This window comes from Pelophylax lessonae (assembly GCF_965119305.1).
Source record: "Pelophylax lessonae genome assembly, chromosome: 3".
In the NCBI taxonomy this organism is placed as follows: domain Eukaryota; kingdom Metazoa; phylum Chordata; class Amphibia; order Anura; family Ranidae; genus Pelophylax; species Pelophylax lessonae.
In genome coordinates this window covers 18,360,616-18,383,150 of record NC_138770.1, presented here as the reverse complement: position 1 = coordinate 18,383,150, position 22,535 = coordinate 18,360,616, and the positions used below count along the sequence as shown (strand labels likewise).

At 48.0% G+C, this 22,535-nt stretch overlaps 1 protein-coding gene and 1 pseudogene across 2 annotated transcripts in view; both read right to left on the bottom strand.

Moving 5' to 3' along the window:
• The window catches only part of LOC309550239 (uncharacterized protein), a gene marked incomplete at both ends in the record, with an annotated part of 1,760,330 nt that overhangs the window by 1,402,055 nt on the left and 335,740 nt on the right, over positions 1 to 22,535 (bottom strand).
• On the bottom strand, positions 2,590 to 3,396 carry LOC309550762 (small ribosomal subunit protein uS3-like; annotated as a pseudogene). The gene has a single exon. The product of its transcript is annotated as a small ribosomal subunit protein uS3-like (transcript).

The window sequence follows — 22,535 nt, the reverse complement described above, 5'->3', positions numbered from 1 at the left end:
GAGGAGGATGAGGAGTATGGAGTGATGGAGGAGTTTTCAGAAGGACACAAGGATATGATGGAGCCACCTAATACCAGGAACCCACCAGAGAGAAGTCCCCGTCCTCTGTATTCCCGGGATTCCACACAGGAAGGTCACACCATCCCTCAATGTTACAAGGTTGGTGAGACAGAGATTATAAAACACAGACTCATGGAGACAATGTGTGTATTTTTATGTGATGTCACAATAATAAATCTTATATCTTACAGATGATATTCTTTCATTTTCTTGGTTTAGAGTGGAGATCCAATCGATATAGAATTTGAGGTTAAAGCAGAAGAAGAAGAGAGGTATGTGAGGGATGATCAGCAGTCTATGGAGGAGGATGGAATAACGGGGACATTTATAGAGGAGGACACTCCTACAGAGATCAGCACAGGTGGGTCATTAACACTAAATACATTCCTCCACCCATACTGCTCACTGATTGGTCCAGAGTAGAGCGGGGACTGGGTGATATCAGCCTGTAATACCCTGGTCACTTTCCTGAGCTGTGTTCCCCGTCCTGTATTCCTGTATTTCTCTCCGATAATCTTCCTTCTCTTTGCTGCAGACACAATTTATGTCTCTAGACTGGATTTATGGAGATTCTGGGGTTTAGCTGGCAGTAAAATGTTCATTTTGACAATAGGCATTACTGGACCTAGGCACCTGGGGTATGTTTTTTGGGTCTTCTGCCCCATGCCGGGGTCTAGCAAAACATGATAGAACAATTCTCCCCCGGGGTTACTTGCTCTATTATCTGCCAGCTGTGCCGGGTGGAGGGATATGTCTGTATAGTCTCACACCCAAGTCACTGAGTGCAGTCTCAGGAGATGGGAGGCAGCGGTGTGGGACCTCTGCAACTTCTCTCATGTAAACATGTAGAGTGGGTGTAAACCCTCCATATACCCAGTGAAGTGACTGGCCTCAGGTGATACACAAGAATCAAACAAATCCTCCTACATAAGTTGTACCCCTTTATCTGCATTCCTCTCTTTATATCTGTCCAAAGTTCAGAATTTAGACAGTTTGTCTGAGCAGTTAGAAAAAAGGGGACGGGGATCTGAAGTTACGGCTTGTCTTAAATAGGGACTACTATGTCATGTTAGTTTTTGGCTGGGCTGTACTTAGCTCAGACTGATTGTTCAGTTTTTCGCCTGGTTTTTCCCTAAGCTTAAGCTGAGTTGTGATTTCTTACTGTGGCCAGTAGATGTCACCGCTATCACTGGACATAGTATGGCATTTCACCAACCAAACTAAAATTATAATAAACCCAAAACCAAAAATGTCATACATTGCAGCTTACCAATCATTAGATGTGGTGGCTGCATTACTTTTCTTTTTAAGGCTTTCCCCCTCTGTTTTCACCTGGTCACACCTTCTGTATTAGAGCGCCCCCACTCTGGAGACAGCAGCATTATCAGTCTGGGGGGAGGGGAGTGTTAGATGTATTATCAGATTTAACAACAGTAACAAATTGAAGCCAAACTCCATCTCACACTTTATAATTAGTTACAGCAAACTGTTTTTTTCCTTTGGGATAAAGGTTTTACAAGAATAAATAAAAGCTGATCATTGTAAGCACCCCTGTCAGTGGTAAATGGTCTGCCCCATCCCAGTAACTGATACATTCTGCTTTAGAGTTGGAGCTTTTATTGAACAGATTTACTGGCCAGATCAACAGATGAAAATATAAGAAATCCTAAAAAGGAAAACTAACATCAAATCTAAGAATCGATAAGCAGCAATATAATAAATATTTTCTTTGGGTTTAATGTCTTACATTAAGAATATTTATATTTCTGTCAGCCAATCCAGTAGGAGGTTTATGTCACTGGTGCATGCTGGGGGAGGAAATAAATATTTGGGACAGGCCATGTGCTCGCTCTCTTCCCCTGGGATGAGGTGTAGGGAGGGGCTGCTGGATGAAGCTCTGCTGTTTGGTCCATTAGCCTGTTTAGGGGCCTAACATGTGCTGAAGTGGTTGTGAAGCTGTCCTGCCTGGTCTGGAGGAAGCTGTGCCAAGGAGGAGACCCACGGGAGCCCCCTTGCTGGAGAGAGCCATGAAGAAGGCCGGTCTCTAAGGAGGGCCTGGTGACTCACTTGGAGAAAGCACTGAAATTTGGGAATGTGCTTACAGTGTTACTCAGTCAGCTTATAGGTTCTGACACTGTGAGAGTAGACATTGATCTGCAGTCTGTAAGTGATGTGCCATGGTATGAGACCCCCATCCCCCCAACCCTCACCTCCAACCCCTCACCTCCTGAACCATTCTGCAATAACACTTTAAAAATACAAAAGAGACTGGCATCCAATAACCTTTCATGGTCCCGGTATTTATGCCATGGATTCAGCCCTGGGGTGAAATGCTAGCCCGCCCCTGACTTTTGGAGAAGTTATCCTGCCTTTTGGATGTCAAAGGGATTCTACATTCATATTACACATTACATACTCCTGACCCCTGCACTATATACTCTGTGTTGTACATTACATACTCCTGACCCCTGCACTATATACTCTATGTTGCACATTACATACTCCTGACCCCTGCACTATATACTCTTTTGTTTTATTATTTTAAAGTTTCTGAGCTGGTATTCAAAACCATCACGTCCTGGCTTTCAACATCCCATTATGCAGTGGGTACAGTCGGGGGCATAGCGGGGGGCTGGGCCTGCTCAGGCTTTGTTCCTTTCTGTTCAGAGATGGGAGTAGTTGGTAGGATCTCTTCTTTGGGCTCCACAATGCTGATCTGATCAGGTAGGGCTTCTTGGGGCCAATCTTACCACTGGGGTCCCAAGGAAGCATGATCTTTACCTTGATACCCAGCACACCTTGTCTGAGGAGGACGTGACATACAGCTGTGTCCACGTATTAGTTGACTGGGTCTCCACTGTGGATCATCAGGCCATCCACAAATTTCATGGACTTGGCTCTCTGACCTCTCAGTTTGCCGGACACAACCACTTCACAGCCCTTGGCCCCGCTCTCCATGATGAAACGCAGCACACCATAGCAGGCTCTCCTCACAGCCAGTCCTCCCAGGAGCTTGTAATGCAGGGATTTAGCCTGAGCGATGGCACACAGACCCCTTGTGGCAACTTTCTCTGCATACAGCTCCACACTGCCCTCAGGAAATCCTAACCTCTTCTGGACTACGGCAGTTAGCTCAGGGATACTGCGCCCCTTCTCACCAAGGACATTCTGGGTCCTGGTAGCCAGAATGATGATCTCAGTCCAGGTTGAGGTGACTCGGACCTCCACACCAGAGTAGCCATCTTCAGCCAGCTCGCGGGTCAGGAACTCGTTCAGTTCAGCTTTGAAGATGCCATCGGGAACAAACTTCCTCTTCTTCGAGATCTGCACTGCCATCTTGCTCCGCGCTGCTGGAAGGAAAAAGCCTGCACTATATACTTTATGTTGTACATTACATAGTCCCGACCCCTGCACTGTATACTCTATGTTGTACATTACATACTCCTGACCCTGTACTATATACTCTATATTGTACATTACACACTCCTGACCCCTGCACTATATACTCTATGTTGTACATTACATACTCCTGACCCCTGCACTATATACTCTATGTTGTACATCACATAGTCCTGACTTCTGCTCTCTCCCCTCTACTCACTGCTATATTTAAACATAATATGGATTCTCTTTTGTTACACCCATTTCCTACCAGCTGGACATTTTATATATCGGTAGATAGTGAGTAGGTGTCCCGCACATCAAGGCGTGGCCTGGCGTAGGTCCAGACTGAGACTGCCATTTACTATCATACAGCAGGTCATAGTTACATAGCAGTTGAGGTTGAATAAAGACAATAGTCCATCCAGATCAACCTGTGTAGGTGTGTGTGGCTGTAATCATCTCTCATACCCCTGAATGTTCTGATCCTTGAGATGCATGTCCAAGAGTCTTTTAAAAGAAGCCATACTTCCCACAGAAACCACCTCTTGTGGTAGAGAATTCCACAATCTTGTAGCCCTAACAGTAAAGAACCCCCCGCGTTGCCTGAGGTTAAAACGCTTCTCCTCTAAATCGCATTGTATGCCCTCGAGTCCTCATGCAATCCTTGTGACTGAATAGCTTTTTTTCTATGCTGAGATCACTATTGAGGTATTTGTAAATTGCTATCATGTCCCCTCTCAGGCGTCTCTTCTCCAGGGAGAATAAATCAAGCGATTGCAGATGCTCTTCATAATTAAGGTCCTCCAATCCCCTAATTAGTTTAGTTGCCCTTCTCTGGACTCTCTCCAGCTCCAACACATCCCTTCTGAGAACTGGCGACCAGAACTGGACAGAATACTCCAGATGCGGTCGGACCAGAGTTTTAAAAAGTGGAAGGATTATAGTTTTATCTCTGGAATACATCCCTTTCTTTATGCATGCTAATATTCTGCCGGCTTTGGCAGCTTCCACTTGACATTCCATGCTATTGCCTAGTCTATCCTCTATCAAGACTCCCAGATCCTTCTCCATTTTTGATTCCCCAGAAAGGTTCCCCCCCTAACGTGTATTGTGCTTTTATGTTTTTAGTCCCCAAGTGCAAAACCTTACACTTCTCCACATTAAACCTCATTTGCCATGTCGTTGTCCACTCCGTTATTTTGTCCAGGTCATTCTGTAGGATATCTGCTTCATGCTGTGCAGTTATTGCCCTGGCCAATTTTGTGTCATCTGCAAAAACTGATAACGCACTACTGATCCCGTCCTCAATGCTGTTTATGAATAAATTGAACAAGGTTGGTCCCAGGACTGAGCCCTGGGGCACCCCGCTTACTACCTCAGACCAGTCTGAGTATGCGCTATTTATTACCACCCTTTGGACACGCCCTTTTAGCCAGTTCCATATTCAAGAGCAAACCCTGCGGTCGATACCTGCAGACCTTATTTTATAAATTAAGCGCTTGTGGGGAACTGTATCAAATGCCTTAGCAAAATCCAGGTACACCACATCCACTGGTCTGCCCCTATCTAGCTCACAGCTCACCTCCTTGTAGAATGTTAAGAGATTGGTTTGACAAGAACGCCCATTTGTAAACCCGTGCTGATTACTGCTGATGATGTTGTTGTCTTTAGCAAACTCTACGATATAGTCCCTTATCATCCCCTCCAGAAGTTTACATACTATCGATGTCAGACTGACAGGCCTATAATTTCCCCGGGACATGCCTCTGCCCTTTTTGAATATCGGTATCACGTTAGCTTTCCTCCAATCCCCTGGTACATCTCCTGTCCTAATACTGTCAGCAAAGATCAGGAACAGTGGTCTAGATATAATCTTACTAAGTTCTTTGAGTACTCTCGGATGTACGCCATCCAGGCCTGGTGATTTATTTGTGTTAATTATATCCAGCCTTTCCCTGATTTCACCCTCTGTTAGCCATAGTGGCAAGTCCTGTGTATTACTACTAACCATACAGTCATGGTCAGTGTACCCCATACAGTCATGGTCAGTGTACCCCATACAGTCATGGTCAGTGTACCCCATACAGTCATGGTCAGTGTACCCCTCATTTTCCTGAGTAAAGGCTGACAAGAAAAAAGCATTCAGCACGGTTGCTTTTTCAGTGTCCTCTGTAACCATCCTCCCATCATCGTTAATTATGCGTGCAAAATGCTCAGCCCTAGTTTTTTTGCTGTTGATATATTTAAAGAATTTCTTTGGATTCTTTTTACTATCCTCCGCTATTTGTCTCTCAAAGTTGATTTTGGCCATTTTGATTTTTTATGTACTTTTCTTATTTGCCTCCTTGTATTGCTGGAAAGCCGATACTGTGCCCTCTGATTTATATTTCTTGAAGGCCATTTTTTCCCCCTAATAAGTTTTTTAACATTACGGTTTAGCCAGCCAGGTTTGGCTTTGTCTCTTCTAAATTTATTTCCCATAGGAATGCACTGCAAGATGCATTTATTTAATATGTTCCTAAAGCATTCCCATTTTTCCTCTGTGGTCAGTGATCCCAGGGTTTGGTCCCAGTTTACCCTTTCCATCAATGAGCACAATTTTGGAAAGTTTGCCCTTCTGAAGTTTAGGGTTCTTATGTTCCCCACTTGCCTTGTTATATTGTTATTTATACTAAATGTGATCATCCTGTGATCGCTAGAGCCCAGGTAGTCCTGGACTCCTACCTCCGAGATTAGGTCTGGGTCATTAGTGATCAATAGATCCAGCACTGCATTTTCTCTAGTAGAAGAATCCACCAACTGAGACATGTAGTTGTCCTGTAAGGTTTCCATGAATAGACGGGCCTTCTGTGAGTGTGCAGTCCCCTCTTCCCAGTCAATGTCGGGATAATTGAAGTCCCCCAATATGATGACTGATCCCAGTTTTGCCACTTTACCCAACAGTGATATAAATTCCAGCTCTACCTCCTACCTTTGGTTGGGTGGCCTATAGCAAATCCCCACAATTACTTTCCCCTTTTCTCCTTCCCTATGGAATTCTACCCACACGGATTCTAACTCCATACTCATCCCTTCCATAATATCCCTCCTCTCTATCACCCTTACATTGTTCTTGACATAGAGACATACCCCTCCCCCTCTACTCCTACCCTGTCCTTCCGGTACACCAAATACCCTTGGATATTGGCCAGCCAGTCATGTGAGAGGTCGAACCAAGTCTCCGTTATTCCCACAAGGTCTATGTCCTCCTCATGTACTAACATTTCCAACTCATCCATTTTATTAGCTAGGCTCCTGGCATATGCATATTCCCCTCTTAGTTTTGTGGAAGTTGATCGTGAATGGTGATTATGTTTATTCCTGATCGGTATTAGGTTTTCCCGCACAGACCCCCCAATTGACGTTATGGAACTACTGTTGCTGCTGACTCTACTACTGCCTTCTGTCCTTTGCTCCCTCCTGACTGACTCTACTTCTGAGCCCTCCCCCCCCGTCTCCTAGTTTAAAAGCCCCTCCAACTTGGTGGCCATCTTTCTCCCCAAAAGAGCTGTACCATCCCCATTAAGGTGCAGCCCATCCTTACTAAAGAGCCGGTAGTTTGGCACCTACAGTCTTTTCCACATATTGCCCTCTCTTTCCTTCTAGTAAGTGAGTCCCCTACCACCAGAACCTGTCTTTCCTTTCCCTTGCCCCCGCCCTCACTGGAGGAGTTCTTCCCCTGGCAGCTAGGGGCGTCCCTCTGCTCCAGCAATGCTGATTCCTGACTGGTTTCCCCAACATCACACAACAGGGCAGGGCATATTTATTCATCCTGCAGGAACTGGCTGCATACTCTTGCCACATGAAGCCAGGCATTGTGGTGCACCAGGGGGAGTCCAGGACCCACTGCACCAGCGTAGGGTCTGACAATGGGTCCAATGAATTCATCCCAATACCTAATGGCAGTCAGGGTGCCATTGTCTAGCCTGTAGAGGTCTGTGCGTCCCTCCATGGATACGCCTCCCCAGACAATCACTGACCCACCACCCAACCGGTCATGCTGAATGATGTTACAGGCAGCATAATGTTCTCCATGGCTTCTCCAGACCCTTTCACGTCTGTCACATGTGCTCAGGGTGAACCTGCTCTCATCTGTGAAAAGCACAGGGTGCCAGTGGTGGAGCTGCCAATTCTGGTGTTCAATGGCAAATGCCAATCCAGCTCCACAGTGCCGGGCAGTGAGCACAGCGCCCACTAGAGGACATCGGGCCCTCAGGCCACCCTCATGAAGTCTGTTTCTGATTGTTTGGTCAGAGACATTCACACCAGTGTCCTGCTGGAGGTCATTTTGTAGGGCTCTGGCAGTGCTCATCCTGGTCCTCCTTGCACAAAGGAGCAGATACTGGTCCTGCTGATGGGTTAAGGACCTTCTACAGCCCTGTCCAGCTCTCCTAGAGTAACTGCCGGTCTCCTGGAATCTCCTCCATGCTCCTGAGACTGTGCTGGGAGACAGCAAACCTTCTGGTAATGGGAGGTATTGATGTGCCATCCTGGAGGAGTTGGACTGCCTGTGCAACCTCTATAGGGTCCAGGTATGGCCTCATCCTACCAGTAGTGACACTGACCCTAGCCAAATGCAAAACTAGTGACAAACACTCAGAAAAGATGAGTAGGGAAAATGTCAGTGGCCTCCACCTGTAAAACCATTCCTGTTTTGGAGGTCGTCTCGTTGTTGCCCATCTAGTGCACCTGTTGGTAACAACCCCCTCTGCTACTTGACTGACCAGATAAATATCCCAGGAGTTTCCCTGACTTGATGCTATACTCTGATTATAAAGTGTTGAGCAGTGTATATGAGTGTGGAAAACTCTTGGTAATTTTTCTTGTCTTCTGACAGACGGACTCTGTGGTGGGAATAGAAGGACATCGGAGGAAGATGTGACTACAGAAGATAATGACATGGCATCTTCTCCAGAAGTAAATCCCGTTCCTCATAATATACATGACAGACCTCACCATTGGAGGAGATCATTGGAATCTCCTGATACTTCACATAGTCCTCTAATATCTGACAGTGCAGACGGGCGCGGGAAACCATCTCATCTCAGGGAATCTTCTTTATACCATAAAGGGGTTCATACAGGAGAGAATTCATTGTCATGTTCAGAGTGCGGGAAATGTTTTAAACAGAAAAAAAACCTTCTTAGCCATCAGAGAATACACACAGGGGAGCGTTCCTATTCATGTTCTGAGTGCGGGAAATGTTTTAATCGTAAAGGACACCTTCTTAGCCATCAGAGAATACACACAGGTGACCTTCCCTATTCATGTTCAGAGTGCGGGAAATGTTTTGAAAACAAAACACACCTTTGTAAGCACCAGAGAATTCACACAGGTGACCTTCCCTATTCATGTTCAGAGTGCGGGAAATGTTTTAATCACAAAGGACACCTTCTTCGCCATCAGAGAATACACACAGGTGACCTTCCCTATTCATGTTCAGAGTGCGGGAAATGTTTTAATCAAAAAGGACACCTTCTTCGCCATCAGAGAATACACACAGGTGAGCGTCCCTATTCATGTTCAGAATGCGGGAAAAGTTTTAGTCACCAAACATACCTTCTTAGGCACGAGAGAGTTCACACAGGGGAGCAACCTTTTTCGTGTTCTGAGTGTGGGAAATGTTTTAATCAGAAAGTAAGCCTTCTTACCCATCAGAGACAACACACAGGTGAGCGTCCCTATTCATGTTCAGAGTGCGGGAAATGTTTTATTCGTAAAGGACACCTTCTTAGCCATCAGAGAATACACACAGGTGAGCTTCCCTATTCATGTTCAGAGTGCGGGAAACATTTTAATGAAAAAAGAAACCTTCTTAGACATCAGAGAATACACACAGGTTAGCTTCCTTGTTAATATTCAGAGTGAGGGAAATGTTTTAATGACAAAGGAAACCTCCTTAGACATCAGAGAATAAACACAGGTGATCCTCCCTATTCATGTCCAGAGTGCGGGAAATGTTTTGCACTTAAATGTTTACTTTTTAGACACCAGAAAGTACATATAGGAGAACATCTCTAACCTTGTACAGAGTGCGGGAAATGTTTTACTAAGAAAGAACACCTACTTACACGCCCTTTTTAATGTTACGAGTGCGGGAAATGTTTTCCAAACAAAGGTTTATTTCTTAGAAACCAGAAAGTTCATTCAGGCGAGCGTCCTATTTCATGTTTAGAGTGCGGGAAATATTTCACTCCTTATGTACGTTTCAAACGGCAAGGAATTCACACTTCTATTAGAGGCTCTGTTTTCATGTTCATAGTGCGGGAAAGTGTAAAAATAAAGGAAATGTAATGAAACATTAGAGTACACCCCCTGCTGGTACTACGGGAAATGGACTCTGGATTGTAATGGGTGAAACTGTTTAGTCCATAAACAAATGTGAAACCACCACAGTCCACTCGGGGTTAGTTTACACCCGCATCGCCCTCTGACCCGCTGTGGGGTTGACAAGCAACTGGGAGCCCTTATGTTAACCCTGTAAAGCCCACGCCAGTACGCCGCAACCGTATGCATCGGGGCTGTTGCGGCACAACCCCATTCAGTTGAATAGCATTGCCCAATGTGACCGGGGGGTGTGAGGTTTGCAGCAGCCGCAAATTGCAGTGCCATGTGTACCGCCCCATCCGGCTGCCATTTAAGGTTAAGGGGGTGGTAAAATCATGACTCAACTGTCTACCTTTACCGATCCCTCCCCACATGAGGCAACAGGCAGGAAATCATCACAATACATGGGGCAACAAGTGGGCAATCATTACATTATAGGGGGTGAGAGATGGACAATTATGGCAATGCATGAGGCAACAGGTGAACATTCATGATAATAAATGGGACAACAAGTGGGCAATCATCACAATACATGGGGCAACAGATGGACATTCATAAAAATGGAAGGCGCAACAAGAGGCCAATCATCAGAGAACATGGGGCAACAGCTGGACAATCATGACAATACACAAGACAACAAGTGGGCAATCATTACAATACATAGGGCAACAAGAGAGCAATCGTGACAACAGATGGTCCATCGTGCAACTACATGGGGCAGCAATTGGGCAATCATGACAATACATGAGGCAACAGGTGGGCATTTATGATAATACATGGGGCAACAAGTCTACAATCATTACAATACATGAGGCAACAGGCTGGTGATCCTGACAATATATGGTATGATATATAACAGACGGGAAATCATCACAATACATGGGGCAACAGGCTGGTGATCCTGACAATATATGGTATGATATATAACAGATGGGCATTTATGATAATACATAGGGCAACAGACAAACAATTGTGACAATACATGGGGCAACAAGCGAGCAATCATGACAATCCATGGCCTATCATGGAACTGTATGAGGACCTAACGGGAAATGCTTTATTCTTTTTGTGTTCTACTTATAAATATGTATATAGATCTAACCTACTGGATGGAAAAAGATCACTGTAACATGCATTAACCCACAGCAGCCAATCAGGATTTATCTTTCACTGGTGAACCATTTCTATTGGTTGCTTAACTTTTTTTTTCTCCTTTTTGATTTATTGAAGTAGCCGGCTTTTTATTGGTCCAACCAATGTATGATTATTAATACATTTGACACATTTGTTAATTCCATTATAAAAGATTTAAGCTTTATTTTATTCATATCATTACTGTGTGGTAATCGCTTATTCTGATCTTGTCCAATAAAAACGCTTCGTACAATATTCTGTGCCGAGTCTTCTCCTCTTTTCATATGTAGCACCCTACAAGGTAGGTGCTAGGCAAAGTATAGTCGGCCTTGGCTGCCTAACAGCAGGGCCATGATTTTCAGCTGGGCTGTCCCGTCTCCCAGGTGTGGCTGTTGAGACTGGGGGAGTCTCCCCAGTGGCTCTATGAGAAGGTTCTCATTGGGCAGTGGAGGAAACCCAATCAGTGGCACATTCAGGCCTGTATCTACCCCAGAAAGGCAGATTCTGATGCACAGCATTCTGGGAATGGGTATAAGTTTTGAGGGGAGCACATGACGCAGCGTCTTTGGCGGGAAGCAGAGTCTCAGGAGGGAAAGGACAGCTGTCTCTCCTGTCAGGAGGATCGGGTGTCCCAGGCGACTTGCCTGAGGTGACAGAGGGCTGAGCTGACCTGCAGAGAGGATCCGGTGTGCCGGATTTGAGCTAACCAGAGTGTCAAAAGTCAAGTCCAAGTACAGTCCAGCAGTTTAGTATTTTTCAAGCGCCAGCAAGCTTTGGTCGGCATCCAGTCAGCGTCAACACAGCGCTCAAAGGCATTTTTCTTCAGAATTTTCCAAGTTGTACCTAGTTGAGCCAGAGGAGTATCCCACTCATCCCATTCTCCCATCCCCCATTATCAAATAAACAAAACAAACCAAAGATGCCGGAATTGTCATTGTCTCCAATCTCACACTTGGATATTCAGCTTAAATGGGCTGAAGGTGTCACCGGTAACAATGACAGACCCACATCTTGCCCAATGCATGGAAATCCTGCTACATTTGGTGGCTCGTCTGGGATTTTGCCATTGGTTACTGGGCCAGTTGCCCCTGGCAACGGCAGAAGAAAAAGTCGAAAAAGTCAATTTTTGTGCCCAGAACTGTTGTTCAAGTGTCAAGCCAAGTGTGAGCCCGGATCTGCGGGAGGCAGGGAGAGTGGGATGAAGCTAGAAGTGCACAAAGAAGGTTGCTTATGGCAACGCAAATGCTCAAGTAAAGTCTGCACTCTGATGAGAACCTTTGATATGGACTATGATATAGGGCTGGGCGATAAAACGATACCGATAGGTATCGCGATAGTCCCATGCTCGATAGCAATATGAAAACTTGAACGATAAATCGAAAAGTCCGCTCCGACGGGTTTAAACTTTTAAAAATGGCGCCGCCCGGGGCCAACACGTCATTGCGCACGCGCCGCCGCCGCTCGGGAGAGGCCGGGAATAGCCGAAATTACACGAGCGGTGGCGGCGGGTGCGCAATGACGTATCGGCGCTGGGCGGCGCCATTTTTAAAACGAAGGCGCCTCTGGAACAGGTAAGTGAAACAGCTTCACTACCTGCCGTTATGCAGGGCTGCGGGCACACTACAAGGGATGCAGTGCTGCGGGCATGGTCTACCTGTACCATGCCCACAGCACTGCATCTCCTGTAGTATGCCCACAACCCCGGATCCTCTTGCACCATGCCAGCCACCCTGCATTCTCCTGCACCATGCCAGTCACCCTGCATTCTCCTGCACCATGCCAGCCACCCTGCATTCTCCTGCACCATGCCAGTCACCCTGCATTCTCCTGCACCATGCCAGCCACCTGCGTTCTCCTGCACCATGCCAGTCACCCTGCATTCTCCTGCACCATGCCAGTCACCCTGCATTCTCCTGCACCATGCCAGTACCCTGCATTCTCCTGCACCATGCCAGCCACCCTGCATTCTCCTGCACCATGCCAGCCACCCTGCATTCTCCTGCACCATGCCAGTCACCCTGCATTCTCCTGCACCATGCCAGCCACCCTGCATTCTCCTGCACCATGCCAGTCACCCTGCATTCACCTGCACCATGCCAGTCACCCTGCATTCTCCTGCACCATGCCAGTCACCCTGCATTCTCCTGCACCATGCCAGCCACCCTGCATTCTCCTGCACCATGCCAGTCACCCTGCATTCTCCTGCACCATGCCCGCGACCCTGCATTCTCACCCTAGGGTCCTTATTTTAAATGGGTAATAAAAAATATCAATATATATTGATATTGACCGATATGAAACACTGATATTGTGATACAGTTTTCAGCCATATCGCCCAGCCCTACTATGATATGTATTCTGCTGTCAGATATTGGAGAGCAGAGGGGAAAAGTGTGAAAGTGCATGAATGCTGCAACTGCTTAACAGGAAGAGGTCCCAGTGGGGACGGTGAAGATGGCCTCAGGGGTCCCAGTGGGTATGGAGAAGAGGACGCCTGTAGTCCCGGGCACGGTGAAGATTGAGGCCAGGGGCACGGGAAGAGAGGTGCCAGGGGTCAGTTTATGTGCATGCTATATGGACTGATGTTGGCCGTGCATTAGACAGTGGGACATTTATTCTGTATAGTGAGTGCACGGACACTGTGAGGATCGTAGTTGGCCATGTCGGGAGGGGCAGTGGGGCTATCCTCAGAGACAGTATGGAAGATATAAATTGCACATGTATGGCTAGGAAGAGAACTATCGACCGTGCGACCAACAGCGGGATATTACTCTTGCCAAGCAAGGAGGGACAGCTGGCTTCAGTGAAGGAAAGTGCAGTTGTGGCACTGGTGCAATTGAGAAGAGTGGATGCATGTCTGGCAAGTGACATGATCCGCTTAGCAGCTACTTCCCTGTGGGCTAAAGTAAATGAGCATGGCAGGGAAAGAGTTACAGCACCGCGCGGGAAAGCGTGCTACACGCAGACCTGCCTAGCAGGAGGAGTCATCGCCCAATATGGCGAAAAGGTGGAGACAGCGGGAACATCCAGCCAATCAGGAGTGACTAAGGGAGCCCTATTAATACCCCCTCCTTCAGGTGTGGCTGTGAGGGAGACAAGTGTAGGAGAGAGAAACATGGCGTTTGTGAGAGAGCCGAAGAGTGTACCCGCTATCGCTGCCACCATGGGTGAAGACTCTGCCAAGCAGATCCGGGAGCAGATCCACCAGCCCGACCCATCCCTAGTGTGGGACACAGGCATCCAAAAGGTGCCTGAAGGCGGACTCGCGCTGTGCACGGGAGGTGGTCGGGAGTTCCTAGGAGCGGTATGTCCTCAGTGTGCCACTGTCACGTTAAAGGTGCAAGCGTGGGTCCAATGTGGGCAATGTGGTTATCTGCTGCTCTGGGCAGAAAAGAGGGAGGGCTGACCCAAAAAGTTGTATGTTGCTTGGGAATCAGGCCTCACTCAGGAGGTGACCGGGATGGAATCCAAGTTCCTCCGTGGAGGCGTGAGGGGCATGTTGTGTTTGATGATGCAACTGGAGGCCATGCCAGCAGCCAGTGGGCTTTCAATGTGTGTAAGGGGGACTCGGTCGCAGAGCTCCCTTGGGAGGGGATGCATGCCAGCACCGGTGACATGAGGGTGGCCGGAAGATGCATCCAGTGCTAATTTTGGCAGCAAATTTCAATGTAGTTTTAGTCTTAGGACTAAAATGGCATTTTAGTTTTAGTCCCATTTTAGTCTTCTGCAAGTGATTTAGTTGTATTTAGTCGACTAAAACTCCAGTACATTTTAGTCGACTAAAACTAATTTTAGTCATCTATAGATCCACCAGCCCGATCGATAATATATAATCGCATGTATGTAGTTCAATTGTAATTTGTAATGCATTATTTAAGCATTTCTCTACAATTTCCAAACTCATTATATACTACTGCTGGTCCTGGAGTGAAAAATCGAATATGTTATTATTTATGGTATTAAGATTTGAGCATGCACTAGCACAGCACTACACAGACACAGATTTAGTCATTAAGTCTTTATTTAGGCAAAACTGTTTTGCCAAGAATATTGCTTTTTTGACCAAAGGGGTAACATAAAAATGTAATAAAAATACAAAAAAGTAAAAACTTTGCAGGCTCGTCGACTCGTGATGATGCCAGTCATGCAGTGCACATTTACATGAACTTTAACAGGTCAAGAAACTGAATACTTCAATAACATTGCTACAGACATCCATTCTCTCATCTTCCAGGTTTCCACCCACTGTCCAATATACTCCATGGCTATTGGATCAGTGTGAGACATCAAGACAGCATGAGCTGTGTCCCTGTTAGGCAGAGAAACCAAAAACTATACCCACTCATTCTAGCCCCTACCTAGGAGGGCACTACATCTGTATGGCAGGGTCTGTTTGATTATTCACCTCCTGGGATGGTGCTCTGATGTGAGAAGCTGCAGTGTCAGTATTCCTTTAGCAGTAAAGACAGGCCCGAAGCAAAAAAATAATAAAATAAGCGCAGGGCCTCATGATGGGGGTACAGGGCCACGGTCAGTTAAGGGTTAAGGTGCGAGGATCAGCTAGAGGTCAAGGTCAGGGATTGTAGGTAGGTGGGCCCTTACAGTCAGGGAACAGTGGGGGTTGCTTACAGTGCATCACATTACCTCGTGGGAAGCAGAGAAGAACGGATCCTGGATCATCATCCCTTGTCGCTTTCGCCTGTGGTTTTTGCCTGCATGGGGGATTTGGGCGCACTCTTCGGCCCGCTCCAGGAGGCCGCCGCTTCTCGGGGCACTCCTTGGTTGGAACGGCAGCTGTCCTCGATGATGGCGGGAGCGGACCTGGCAGAAGGGGACCGGCATGCATCCCGCGCTTGGCGGTCTAGGCCGCCGGAGCGTTACAGCCCCTTGGTGTCCCCCAGAGCTGAGCGCCATGTTGGGAGCCCATGCATGGACCCTCCAGGCTCGCCGACTCAGCGTTCGCTGGCTGAGTTAGGCGGGTCCCCTGGGAGGAATCCCCGTCTTCGGCGGAGCTCTGGTAGGCGGGGCCACGATCACACTGCTCCCTCGGCCCCGCCCATTTGTCTGGAGGATTCCGGTGCTGCGGCTGCTTCTGGCAGGGAGGATCGGCTTGTCAGGGCAGTTCGGCGAGGGAGAGGACAGTCAATGCGCTCTGGCCAATCGGGGAGAGCGGCCGGCACTTCTACACAGTGCATGCCCGGTGCGGCGGTGACCCCGGCGGGGGGGGTCACAGACGGACCCAGCAGGAAGCGGCAGCTGAGGTAGGAAGAGGGCTCCAGTTCCGGTCGGCGGCAGGGGGTGGGGGTCGAGCGGAGTGCCCCCCCTGTGCTTTCCAGTTCCATGCATGGCGGTGCAGAAGATGAATCGGATGTCCGGTCGGAGGGGGAGCTGTCCAGCTCTGAAGGAGGAAGTGCTCCTGGACCGTCTTCAGTGGTGAATGCGGGACCTGCGGCTGCGGGGTCTCCGTCACGTGAGCCTTCTAATGTTGTTTCCTCTTCTTTGCAATCTGCTTTATCTGCTTTGGTGGGGGTGTTGGGGTTGGAGTCTAGTCAGTGGGGGCCCAAAGGTGTTGGGGTTTTGCCCGGGGGGTCTGGGGCATCTCCGAATGCTCCTGTTGGGGTTTCGGGGCCTGCTGCGCCGGTGGCAGCGGGGGGCCTTGGGGATTTACTGGCTGGCCTGCGGTCTCTGATGCAGCGTTTTGAGGGCGGTAGCGGGGCGGGCCAGGCGCCTGTGGCGGCATGGGGGCCAGGGGTGGCCCCCTGCTCGGCGGCCACCAGCACGGTGCAGGCGGGGGCTGGGTTGGCCCCCGCCTCTGCGGGGGACAAGGTGTTGACCCCGGGGGTACCGTCTCCTGCGCCGTCGACGGGGGACAAGGCTGCGGAGCCCAAGGCGGCAGGTAAGGATGACACGGTGCGGATCGCGGATTCCGCGAAATGTGAGGTGTACGTGTGCTTTGAGGGTCCCTTGGGGGCGCACCTCAAGCCGGAAATTCGGGAGGAGATCTGGAAGGACAAGTACATTGAAATTTTTACGCTCCTTCCTTTGGAAAAATTTAACCTGGACAGGGTGAAGCCGGAGGAATCAAAAAAGGAGGATGAGGAGCGGCGGCGGTATCGTTTGATTCCGCGCACGTTCGGTAATTGGCTGCAGGCCTTTGCTATCTTTGCGAGTGTGGTAGGTGAAAAACATCCGGAGCACTGCTCCGCCTTGTTTTGCTATTTGGACGCGATTGGTGAGGCCCATAGAGTCTATGAGGGGGTTGCTTGGCTCCGTTATGATGAGCAATTCCGTCAGCGCAAGGCCGTTCGCCCTTCCTTGCAGTGGGACCACAAGGACATTAGTTTGTGGATGCGCCTCATGACGTCGGCTCGGGCGTCGCCGTCGTCTTTTCAGAGCGGGGTCGGCGGTCCGACTACCCCTGGGCAGCGGGCCGCGAAGCGCCGGGGTTTCTGTTGGCAATTTAATGAAGGGACATGCAAATTCGGGGCCGCCTGTCTTTTTAAGCACGAGTGCTCCGGATTTGGGGGCTCACACCCCTTCTCGCGTTGTTTTAAGCAGGGCAGGCCCCGTACAGGAGATGCTCCACACAAGAGGGACGACGCCGGTGAGAGTGGAAAGGATGCGTCCTTTTCTAAGTAAGTATCCGGATCGAGCGGCCACTCGATTGTTGGAGGCTGGGTTTTCGGAGGGCTTCCGGATCCCATGCTCCCTTGGCCGCGTCCCCCCAATGGCTGATAACTTGCGTTCTACGAGGCTTAATCCGGGGGTGGTGTCTGACAAGCTGGCGAAGGAGGTTGCGTTGGGTCGCATGGCTGGCCCGTTTTCGCAGCCCCCCTTGGCTGATTCGGTGGTCTCGCCTTTGGGTTTGGTACCGAAAAAGGAACCGGGTAAGTTTCGCCTTATTCATCATCTTTCCTTTCCGAAAGGGGGTTCGGTCAATGATGGCATTGACCCGGAAGCCTGTGCGGTGTCTTACACGTCATTTGATGCGGCCATATTTTGGGTCCGACATTATGGTAAGGGCGCTTTACTGGCAAAAACTGATGTGGAGGCAGCGTTCCGGCTGCTGCCTGTCCATCCGGATAGTTTTCGCTTGTTGGATTGCAGGTGGTTGGACGTTTTTTATGTTGACCGCTGCCTCCCCATGGGTTGCTCAATCTCCTGTGCGTTTTTTAGACGTTCAGTTCATTCATGGAGTGGGTGGTCAGGGAAGTGGCGGGGGTCAATTCGGTTATCCACTATTTGGACGATTTTTTGTGTGTTGGCCCTCCATCCTCTCCCTTGTGCGGGGTTCTACTGGCCACTATACAACATGTAGCGGAGCGTTTCGGTGTCCCCTTGGCGGCTGACAAAACTGAGGGCCCGACCGACACGATCAGTTTTCTGGGGATAGTTATCGACTCGGTGGCCATGGAATGCCGCCTGCCCGAGGATAAACTGCTCGACCTTAACCACTTGCCTACAGTGCACTTTCACCCCCTTCCTGCCCAGACCGATTTTCAGCTTTCAGCGCTCTCACACTTTGACTGAGAATTACTCTGTCATGCAACACTGTACCCATACAAAAATTGTGTCCTTTTTTTCACACAAATAGAGCTTTCTTTTGATGGTATTTGATCAATACTGGGTTTTTTATTTTTTGTGCTATAAATAAAAAAAGACTGAAAATATCGTGAAAAAACGCATTTTTCTTTGTTTCTGTCATAAAATTTTGCAAATTAGTCATTTTTCTTCACAAATTTTGGCCAAAATTTATACTGCTACTTATCTTTGGTAAAAAAAACCCAAATAAGTATATATTATTTGGTCTTTGTGAAAGTTATAGAGTCCACAAGTTATGGTGCTATTCATTGAAAATTGATCACACTTGATTACACCTGATGTACTGAAGGCCTATCTCATTTCTTGAGACACTAAAAGGTCAGGAAAGAACAAATACCCCCCAAATGACCCCTTTTTGGAAAGTAGACATTCTAAGGTATTTAATAAGGGGCATGATGAGTTTTTTGAAGTTGTCATTTTTTCCCACAATGCTTTGCAAAATGAAGATTTATTTTTTTTTATTTTTTTTTTTTTTACAAATTGCCGTATTAACAGGTTATTTCTCTCACACAGCACATGTATACTTGCAACTACACCCCAAAACACATTCTACTACTCTGCCTGAGTATGGCGATACCACATGTGTGAGACTTTTTCACAGCCTGGCCACATACAGAGGCCTAACATCCGAGTAGCAGCGTCCGGCATTCTAGGAGCACAAATTACACATATCATTTCCTGACAACCTATCGCACTTTTGAAGGCCCTGGAGCACCAGGACAATGGAAACCCCCATAAAATGACCCCATTTTGGAAAGCAAACAGCCCAACGTATAATTTTTGAGGCATAATGAGTCTTTTGAATATGTCATTTTTTTCCACAAGTTTTTGGAAAATGTGGAAAGAAAATGAAAACACATTTTTTTTACACAAAGCTGTCCATTTATGCAATATTTCTAACACATCGCATGTACATAGCAAAACTTGCACCCCAAAATACATTCTGCTATTCCTCCTGAGTATGGCGATACCACATGTGTAACACTTTTTCACAGCCTGGCCACATACATAGGCCTCACATCCAAGTAGCGCTTTACACAAAGTTGTCCATTTATCCACTTTAAGACTGGGCCTATTTTTGACACTTGGTGTTTACAAGCTAAAATCATTTTTTTTGCTAGAAAACTACTTTGAACCCCCAAACATTATATATTTTTTTTTAGCAGAGACCCTAGAGAATAAAATGGAGATCGTTGCAATATTTTTTATCACACCATATTTGCGCAGCAGTCTTCCAAATGCGATTTTTTTGAAAAAAATTCACTTTTTTGAACTAAAAAATAATAAAACAGTAAATTTAGCCCAATTTTTTTCCATAATGTGAAAGATAATGTTACGCCGAGTAATTAAATACCCAACATGTCATGCTTCAAAATTGCGCATGCTCACAGAATGGCGCCAAACATTGGTACTTAAAAATCCCCATAGGCAACATTTTAAAAATTTCTGCAGGTTACTAGCTTAGAGTTACAGAGGAGGTCTAGGGCTCAAATTATTGCACTCGCTCTAACGATCGCGGCGATACCTCACATGTATGGTTTGAACACCGTTTACATATGTGGGCAGGACTTGCGTATGCGTTTGCTTCTGCGCGCGAGCTAACGGGGACAGGGCGCTTTAATTTTTTTTTTTTTTTTTTCCTATTTATTTTATTTATTATTTTTTTATTTTTACACAGTTTAAAAAAAAAAAATGTTTTGATCATTTTTATTCCTATTACAAGGAATGTAAACATCCCTTGTAATAGAAATAGGCATGACAGGTCCTCTTTATTGTGAGATCTGGGGTCATAAAGACCTCACACCTCACAACTACACTAAAAAAGAAAAAAAAAAAAAAAAAATTGTTGAAAGAGGAAAAAAAAAAGCAAAAAAAAAAAAGCGGCCCTTTAAACCGGTTGCTAGGCAACGTCTTTTGACGTAGCTCCGGTCCTCCAAGACCATAGAGTTGAGTGAGGGCCATCTTGCCCTCACTCGACTTCCTGTCTCTGAGGATCCGGGACCGGATAGTTTTCCCCGCTGCCGGCGGGTCCGGTAAGCTGGGAAAACGTCTGGGACGCGGCAGGAGGGGGGGGGGCACCTCTTCCCCTGCACCGTAAGGGTAATTCCGCGGCGAATCCGCCACTGGGACCACCCTTATCTGAAAGCCGACCGCCCGCCGTTTCAAAAAATACCGGGGTTATGGGGGTTATCTGCTGCCATAACCCCAGTATTTAGCTTTTAATGGCCGACGCATATAGTCGTTAGGCGGTCAGTAAGTGATTGCATGTATATGGCAAACAGGTGACGATGACTGATGGGGTGACAGGTGACGATGACGATGACTGATGGGGTGACAGGTGACGATGATTGATGAGGTGACAGGTGATGATGATTGATGAGGTGACAGGTGACGATGATTGATGGGGTGACAGGTGACGATGATTGATGAGGTGACAGGTGATGATGATTGATGGGGTGACAGATGACGATGATTGATGGGGTGACAGATGACAGTCACTGACGGGGTGACATGTGACGATGATTGATGGGGTGACAAGTGACGATCACTGATGGGGTGTCAAGTGACGATGACTGATGGGGTGACAGGTGACGATGACTGATGGGGTGACAGGTGACGGTGATTGATGGGGTGACAGGTGACGGGCGATGGTCACTGATGGGTGACAGGTGATGGGCGATGGTGCACGGCGGTACTGATGGCAGTCTCTGGTGACCGGTGAACTTTAGGCTACGTTCACATGTGAGCGTAGCGATCGCGGGCAGAATCACTGCGATTCTGCCCGTGATCCAGAAATCATTGCAAATTGCGGGGCGCCTGTGCGTTGCCCGTGATTTGCAATAGCACCCCAAACGCTGTGCGATGTTGCCGCCATTTCCGCCTGCCGAATCGCGGTAACATCGCGCAAACAACGCATGACGCTCCAAAGAAACTCTTGTACCTTTTTTAGGCGTCATGCGATGTTTGCGCGATGTTACCGCGATTCGGCAGGCGGAAATGGCGGCAACATCGCACAGCGTTTGGGGTGCTATTGCAAGTCAGGGGCACCGCTCAGGCGTCCCGCGATTTGCAATGATTTCCGGATCGCGGGCAGAATCGCAGTGATTCTGCCCGCGATCGCTGCGCTCAAATGTGAACGTTATGGGTGTCAATTTCTGGGCACTGATGAGGTGACTGTTGGGTGACAGGTGACATTGGGGGGGGGCTGAGGACTGTGTGGGGACCTTTATTAGTGTGACTTTTACTTTGTTACATGTGTACAGAGCAGTAACTCACTATTTCTAGCTCTTCTCCCCTCATACTGGAAACTGTATGAGGGGAGAAGAGCTAGTAACAGTGAGTTACTGCTCTTTGTTTACATTTTGTGATCGGCTGTGAATGGATTCACAGCCGATCACATAGTAAACAGTCACTGTCAGTGACTGTTTACTACCGCCGGTGACAGCTGTGTTCCTACGGAACACAGTGCCACCGACATGACCGCGCTGCGCGCTCCCGATCGCGCATGCGCGGTCATCTGGTTAGCGCCTTCATTGTGATCGGCTGTGTCATTGGAACACAGCCGATCACGTGGGAAACAGCCACGCCCATTGGCTGTTTCCCCCCTGCCGGTGACGGGGGGTGTCCCGGGGACACCCCGACACCGGCAGTGCAGGGCGGCGCGCACGCGATCGCGCGCCTGCCCTGCTTAAAGTGCCGCCGTCATATGACGGCGGCCCAGGATAATGGTCGCTCCGCTCCGCCGTTATATGACGGCGGGCGGGCGGCAAGCGGTTAAAGCTGAGATTTGCTTGTTGGTGGGCAAGCAGAAGGTGCAACTTCGGCGTTTGCAGTCGCTCCTCGGCAAGCTTGCCTTCGCGTGTCGCATCATGCCGATGGGCCGTGTGTTTAGCCGCCGTTTGTCGGCTGCTACGGCGGGGGTTAGGTCGCCTCACCATTATGTCACGCTGTCCGCTGATCTGGTGGAGGATTTGCGGGTTTGGTATGTT